Source organism: Cupressus sempervirens, chromosome 7 (genome assembly GCF_028749045.1).
Source record: "Cupressus sempervirens isolate cs-2001-9-10 chromosome 7, ASM2874904v1, whole genome shotgun sequence".
In the NCBI taxonomy this organism is placed as follows: Eukaryota; Viridiplantae; Streptophyta; class Pinopsida; order Cupressales; family Cupressaceae; genus Cupressus; species Cupressus sempervirens.
In genome coordinates, this window is record NC_143124.1 from 370,560,414 (window position 1) to 370,567,687 (window position 7,274).

Genomic DNA, 7,274 nt, shown 5'->3' on the forward strand with positions numbered 1-7,274 from the left:
ATGTATTCTAATGCCTCTCATAACCATGCAACAAAAAAACAAGCAAAGCTTCCCCCTCCTTTCAAGAGACTTGCACTTCAAACCCCGCTAGGAAACTAGGCCATAGATTACTTTGAAAAATGATCAAGCTAATACCTTACCAAAAGATTATCACTCAGAGGACATTACTGCTCTATATAATGCAAGTGATGGAGCAGCTAGTGACTAGCACTAGGTGTGTATGCTATAGATCCTCGGGAAGGATTTTTCTCAATAATATGCAATTATGACATGTTTCTAAACATCCTCAAGGAGATAAGATGGCAAAAGAAAAAGATGATGTGGAAATTCTTATTAAGAGAGTGTAGTTCCCTCGCAGTTTTCTTTATGTACATAGACTAGAGGTACGCTCTTTCTCAGGGAGGTGATGCAGTTTTGGGATGGCACATTACATCACTTGACCCCTCCCCCTGCCAAAAAAAAAGCCTTGGATCAGCCCCTTATCAAAACCTTCTTCTCCCCCTTGTCTCTAACATGGGGGGTGAAGCAGACTACACTGCCTTCGGTACCCCCATGGCTAGCCACTCTAGATCAGTGAGACCCTGCACTATGTTTAATACTACTACTACTACTCTTACTCTTTAGTGACACCACTCTAGTAACTCACAATGATAGACTAGAGTTCCTTCCTACCCAAATCCATCTTGGTTGGTGTTGGATTTCTTTCAGTAGAAAAATGATCCCTAGTTCTTGCCTCTTTGTTGGCTCCTTTGCTGCTTTGTTTCTTTTGTTTCTCGCTTGCTCTTTCCTAGACATCGTTTGGTGTCTTTTTGTCCATTGCTTCTTTGGTTGTATGCTCTCAGTCCCTTAGACCCTTGGTGGTCTTTAGTTGGACATTAATAGATTTATCTTATCTTATCACCATTGCAAAAAGTGGAAAATTGTTGCCTACCCTTCCTAAGAATGCAATAAAAAACCGAGTATACCTCCTCTTCCTCTTGTTTCTATGAGTATACCCAAACCTAGTATGTCAAATCCAAAACCCTAGATTGATAGCTTCTCATCTTCTTTGGCAAGTTCTTTATAAGCTTTTGACATTGTAGATCATGCCAAAAAGATTAAAATCTAGATGTATAAGATATAATACCTCTAAATGTATTTAGATCATCTAGAGAGGCTTCTTAAGTTTGTTAAGGAATCTCAAACCACACAAATTCTTACTATTGTCTCAGAACCTAAAAATCTACCCAATAACCTAGTTACTATTCCATCATCCATTCTTGGGAAAATAGAGCCTTCCTATATTTCCTTACTAATAAATTATTTGAAGCTTAGTAACTATGTCATTGACTCTGGTGCCTCTAACAATGTCATGCCATCCAAAGTCGTAGATGCGTTGGGCCTTACCCTAACAATTTTTTTTGGAAACTACTACTCTATGGAAAATAAGCAAGTGCCTCTTAGGGGCAAATAAAGGATGCATAATTTGCATTCACATCCTTCCTAGAAAACAAAATCAAGATGACCATCTTGGTTGCAGATGTTCCCGCTTCTTATGGAATGTTACTTGGGCATAATTTTTTAAGGATGTAGGGGGTGAACTCAATATGGACATGTCAAGCTACTTCCTGAGAGGGAGACTAAGCACACAGTGGTTAAGTCTGCTGAACCTCATGCTCGAATTTAAGGAATCAGAAGTTACTACCTTCATTTTGGTGAAATTTTAGATTTTGCACAAGATTGGATTGATGAATTAGAAGGTTATTCTTGCCTTTGATACTAATAGATTTTCTGATGTAAGTGAGGATCAAGAGAAACATTACAGTTCTAATGAATCTTTCATCATGGTTGAAGATGAATCTTCCACCATGGTTGAAAAAGCTACAAGTTCCACCCAAAACTCTACAGAAGCAAGTACTAGTAGTTCCAATGATGTTTGGATATTGGAATTTGATGGTAGTTGTGCATCTCTAGAATCTGGTGTAGGGATAGTTTTGATATCTCTAGAAGGTGTGCTCTTTCCCTTTTCCTTCAAATTGTAATTCAACAATACCAATGACACAAATGAATATAAAGCCTTATTGTTGGGTATTGAAATAATGCACAAGAAAGGATTTAAAAATTTACATGCCCAAGGTGATGCGAAATTGGTGGTGTGTAAAGAGTATAATCAGTACCAAACAAGAAATGAAAGGCTAAGACATTACTGCAAACCTGGTATGGGATTGCAATGATCCATTTGATGTTTCAATATCTTTGTAGTCCTAAGGGAGTATAATGAAAAAGTCGATTCTCTTACTGTGTCAGCGATCTTGTTGATTCCTCACAAGGATTTCATTGATAATCTATATTAATTTGAGATTTTTTTTGGCCAAGTGTTCCCGACAATTCAGACCACTAGCAAGTGTTTAATCATGACAAATAGATCATCAATTTCCTTGAACAAAGGAAAATTTTGATGAGCTCTACTTTAAGAGAAACAAGTCATCATTTAGAGAATTAGTCTCATATATTGATCATGAAACTATGAAAGAATTCATTTTATTAAAGGGAAATAAAATTCCTAAAGGTTTAGTTTCTCTGGAGAATTAGTTTAACATGCATGGCATATATGTTAAGGAGCAAGAACATTCAAGGACCACCTCTACTATGGAATATGAGAAATATAATCTAGGGTCCGAAATTGATTCAAAAATAGTAAACATTGGAAAATTTTGCACTCCAAAGGAAAGAGAGAAGTTCATCTCTTTGTTACATCAATACATGGATATCTTGGCATACTCATATGATGACCTCAAATCTTTTTTCCCAAAGGTGGTACAACATGAAACTCCCTTCAAGCTCGGTGTCATTCCATTCTAACAGAAGAAGAGATAATATATTTAGTGTCCCCACTATTAGGGTTATCTTGGGACAAGTAATATCTACAAAAAAATGGTTAGAATCATAACAATAACATATCTAACTATACTATTCTACCCTATAAATTAATCCCAACCTTAATGATGTCTCTAGATCGATCTTCTTAACCTTTAGCTATTCTATCATCTTCTCATGGAGTGCTCCCATTAAGGGCCTTCTTGGAACGAATATCCTTTATCCAAGGCCAATCACATATGCATATGTTGACATCATCATAATATTTTGGCACAAAAATCTCAGGCGCATCAGTCAGATGGAGATTATATCAATCTCACATACCAACATTATAGAGATTATGAGAATCTCAGGCATGCCAGTCATATAGAGATTACTTCAATCTCACATACTAACACTATAGAGATTCCTTAATCTTAGCTATGTTGGTTAGATGGAGAACACCAATCTCACATTCTAATATAGAAAAATTATAGATAGATACTCATGTCTTTAATACCTGCACTATCAAAATTAGATAAATCTTCCATAATAAGATATTATATTTATTTCTTTATAAAATATCAATATATCTTTTTATTAGTAATCATAATTTAAATAAATATTTGATTAGGTGGTAGTAGTGCATTGTGTTATCTGTGAGGCCACCCTGGTCACCTTGTTTTGTTAGGCGACCTATTTCATCTAAGGGTTGTCGTTTCTAAGTTTGAGCTTCATTGAAATTTAGAAGATCTGTAAAGGGTTTTAGGCACCCTTCAAAACCTGTTTTCCTTAATAAAAAATATCTAATTATTATTCTTTATAAACAAATATATACTAAATAAACTAATATAATACTTTCAATATATTTTGAAATGAGAAAACATAACATAATTTAATTATAAAATAAGCTCATACCTCTTTAAATATTAAATTTGTTGTCCTTACCATCTATTTTGGATGCCTCTTTATTCCTCTATTATAAATGTCAAAATGGAGATAATTTAACTCTTTTTTTATTTCTTGTATCCTACATGAAATCTTTATCTCCCCTTAAATATTGATGCACATAAAGAACAAGTCTTCTAAACCTATTATTGCTGCTCTGCATAGTCTCTTCTCAATTTCTCCTTGCACTTTCAATGGCTCATAATAAACAAATTTTACATTTATTCTTCAATTTGGTTTGATCATATTTCTTCCATGATATGGTACGTGTTGTATCAAAAATCCCACAAAATGTTATTTTTAATATGTTTGTGTTTATTTCTATTTTTCAGTGTCTTATTCTCATGCTCCCTCCCACTTATGTACCCTACATACAACCTATTAAGGATTGTGATCTCTGATCCAAGCATCCTTTAGATTATTTTTAGCTATTTAACATTGTTTGGGGTTTAGGGAGTTAATTTGTTTAGTTTTTATTAGTAGTTTTGTTAATCACTTATATTGCCTATACTTGTATTTATTTATTTTTATTAAATCATTTTTTAAAACTATATATTGATTTATAATTTTTTTTTTAATATTCACTTAGTCCTTCTATTTATATGAGGTATTTAATAAAATGCTTTTCAATTATGATTTAATACTAAAATTTATGGTCAGAGGTGTTATTACAATATAATCCAAAGATTTCAGGGAAACTACTCTCTCAAATCCAGAGGATGTTCGATGCTTGCTTTTGTTGGAAATATTCAGGATAAACAAGTTACTAAGAGGGGAGGGGTGAATCAGTAACACATAAAACTTTTTCTTTAATTCAACATTTTATCCATTCATCATTCATTCATCTAATCTACTGTATAACTGAAAGAACAAACATTCATTACACATGTACACAGAGATTTGGTGACCCAGAAACCTTCCAACTAGAAAGTAAAACTGGGGTGGGGATGATGCCTACAAAATTTCAATACTGCAGTATAAAGTCGGCTGGTTAAGGCTTACGATGATCACTTCTGGTGATTTGCCCTGTTAGAAGCAAGTAGGACTGCTAGATCCACCTTGTTAGAGGATTTACAAACATACAGTGAAGTATACACTCTGTTAGGAGATTTACAAAAAGATTGTTAAGTCTACCTTGTTAAAGGATTTATAAACTGATTCACCTGTTAGGATGAAGCAGTGGATTTGCTTACAACTATTTGCTGATAAGATCCTTTTTGCATTGATCACTTGATGTGATAGATATAACTTTTCTGCTCCTATGTTGACCTTGCTGTATTCTCTTTTATTCTGCTATTGATTCGTTTTCACTTTTCTCAAAATATATCAATACCTTCTTCATATGCGAACATCACTCTTATTTTATTTTTAAAATTTTTTTTGCACCATACCATACTACAAATGATAACATAGATTACATATATACCATTCCAATATTTACAACTACAAGGTCGGCCAAAACATAAGTGAACAAAACATTACTGAGTCGGTCAGATAGTAGAAAACTTAGGTTCTTCAAGCTGACTTGGAGACCTTCTGATACTCGGCATCTACTACATTACTCGGCATCGTCATGCACTCGATAGAAGCAGAGGCTCGGTTCATACTAGCCACACAATACTGCTTGGGACTCGGTAACCATTGGTGACTCAGTACATATAGTGTCACTCGGTAGAAGCTAACAACTTCATTTACCTTATTGTGCTTGGTGAACACTGAGTCCTTCATTTACCTTCCTGTGCTCGGTGAACACTGAGTTCTTCATTTACCTTCCTTTGCTCGGTGAACACTAAGTTCTTCATTTACCTTCCTTTTCTCGGTGAACACTGAGTTCTTCATTTACCTTCCTTTGCTTGGTGAACACTGAGTTCTTCATTTACCTTCCCTTGCTCGGTGAACACTGAGTTCTTCATTTACCTTCCTTTGCTCGGTGAGAATTGTTTACCTACTGAACTTATAAGGTAACCACTGAATGCTTGGTATACATTGTAGACTAAGTGATGAGCTCAGTAAGCACTCAGAATTGAATAAGTGTTTGCACTAACGACAAATATATAATAATTCCAACAGCTTTATCTTTCCCATTCATATTTTGACATGGACATAAAACATATTCCTTATGTGTAAAAGTAATGGAAAAATTCACATGTGTGGATTTTAGGAACCTTAATCAATTGCCATTAAAAGATAATTACCCATTGTCGATAATGGACCAAGTCTTGCAAATGGTGATGGGTTCTAAAACGTTGTCCATGCTTGATAGATTCTCTGGCTATAATTAAATTGAAGTTAGTGAAGAGGATCAACGTAAGGCCACATTCACAACGCCACGAGGTACTTTTTCATATCCTTGTTGGAAATATAAGAGGAGTAACTAAGAGGTGAGGGGTGAATCAGTTACCACAAAAATAAATCCTAGATCCCTTAGATGTCAATACAAATCAAAATCAAACTCTATTGAAACTAAAAATATTGTTGTAACTCAATTAACACTGAATCACTTGGAAAACACTAAGAATTAGTGTAACTCGGTAAGCATTAAAATATTACATCTTTAGATGTTTAACATTTTTTATTAAGAAAAATAGGGTTTGAAGGGTACCTGAAACCCTGTACAAAGCTAAAGATATTCAATAAGCACTATCTTAAAAGAAACAATGGACCTAGGCAAAACGGGTCACCAACCCAGTAGATGGGCAACCTTGGTGATAGAAAAGACAATCACCAAGCAACTCAAAACTTAAAAAGGCTTATCACAACAAGGGAACATATGATTTACTCTTTGATTTAGAGCCTCTCTTGCAGGACCTGAGATTCATATCTAGAGGAGGAATAAAGGACTTAGATTTCTTTCTTTTTACAGTGGTCCATCCATCCTCCACCTTTGTGGCTTGTAGTTGCCAAAGCCGTAAAGATACTAAAGAGACAAGAGGAGCAGAAGCAACCATCACAACTTTCTCATTTGGAGAAACTGAATTAAGCAGGCCCACAATAAGAGCATAAGGAACAACAGAGTCAGGGATAGGAGAAAGGACAAGATCTTGACTGACAGTGAGGACATGATCCATACTAGCAGTCCAGACATCCACAGTAGCCTCAGGCCAAAAAGTAGCAGAAAGGACAGAATCTTGATAAGCAAAAAGGACATGATCTTGACTAGAAGATTGGACATCCTTAGTAGCCACAGAAGTGGCCGCAAGAGAAGAGCCCCCCACTGGCCCTTGAACCACATCATGAAACTTATGCACCTTGTAGTGCTGGGAAGAGGCCCTTGACCACTAGGAAGGTGATTACTTCGAAACATTCTTAATAGAGCATTGAGCTGCCAAGTGACCTGACATGTAACATTTCCTGTAGCTGACGAGGATTCCTTCATAATCCAAAATTTGTGTCCAAGAGCCCTGCGAAGAAGACAAACAAATCTTCTCAGGAAGACCCTTAGAGACATCCAACTCCACAAGGATCTACGCATAAGTCGAATGGAGAATATT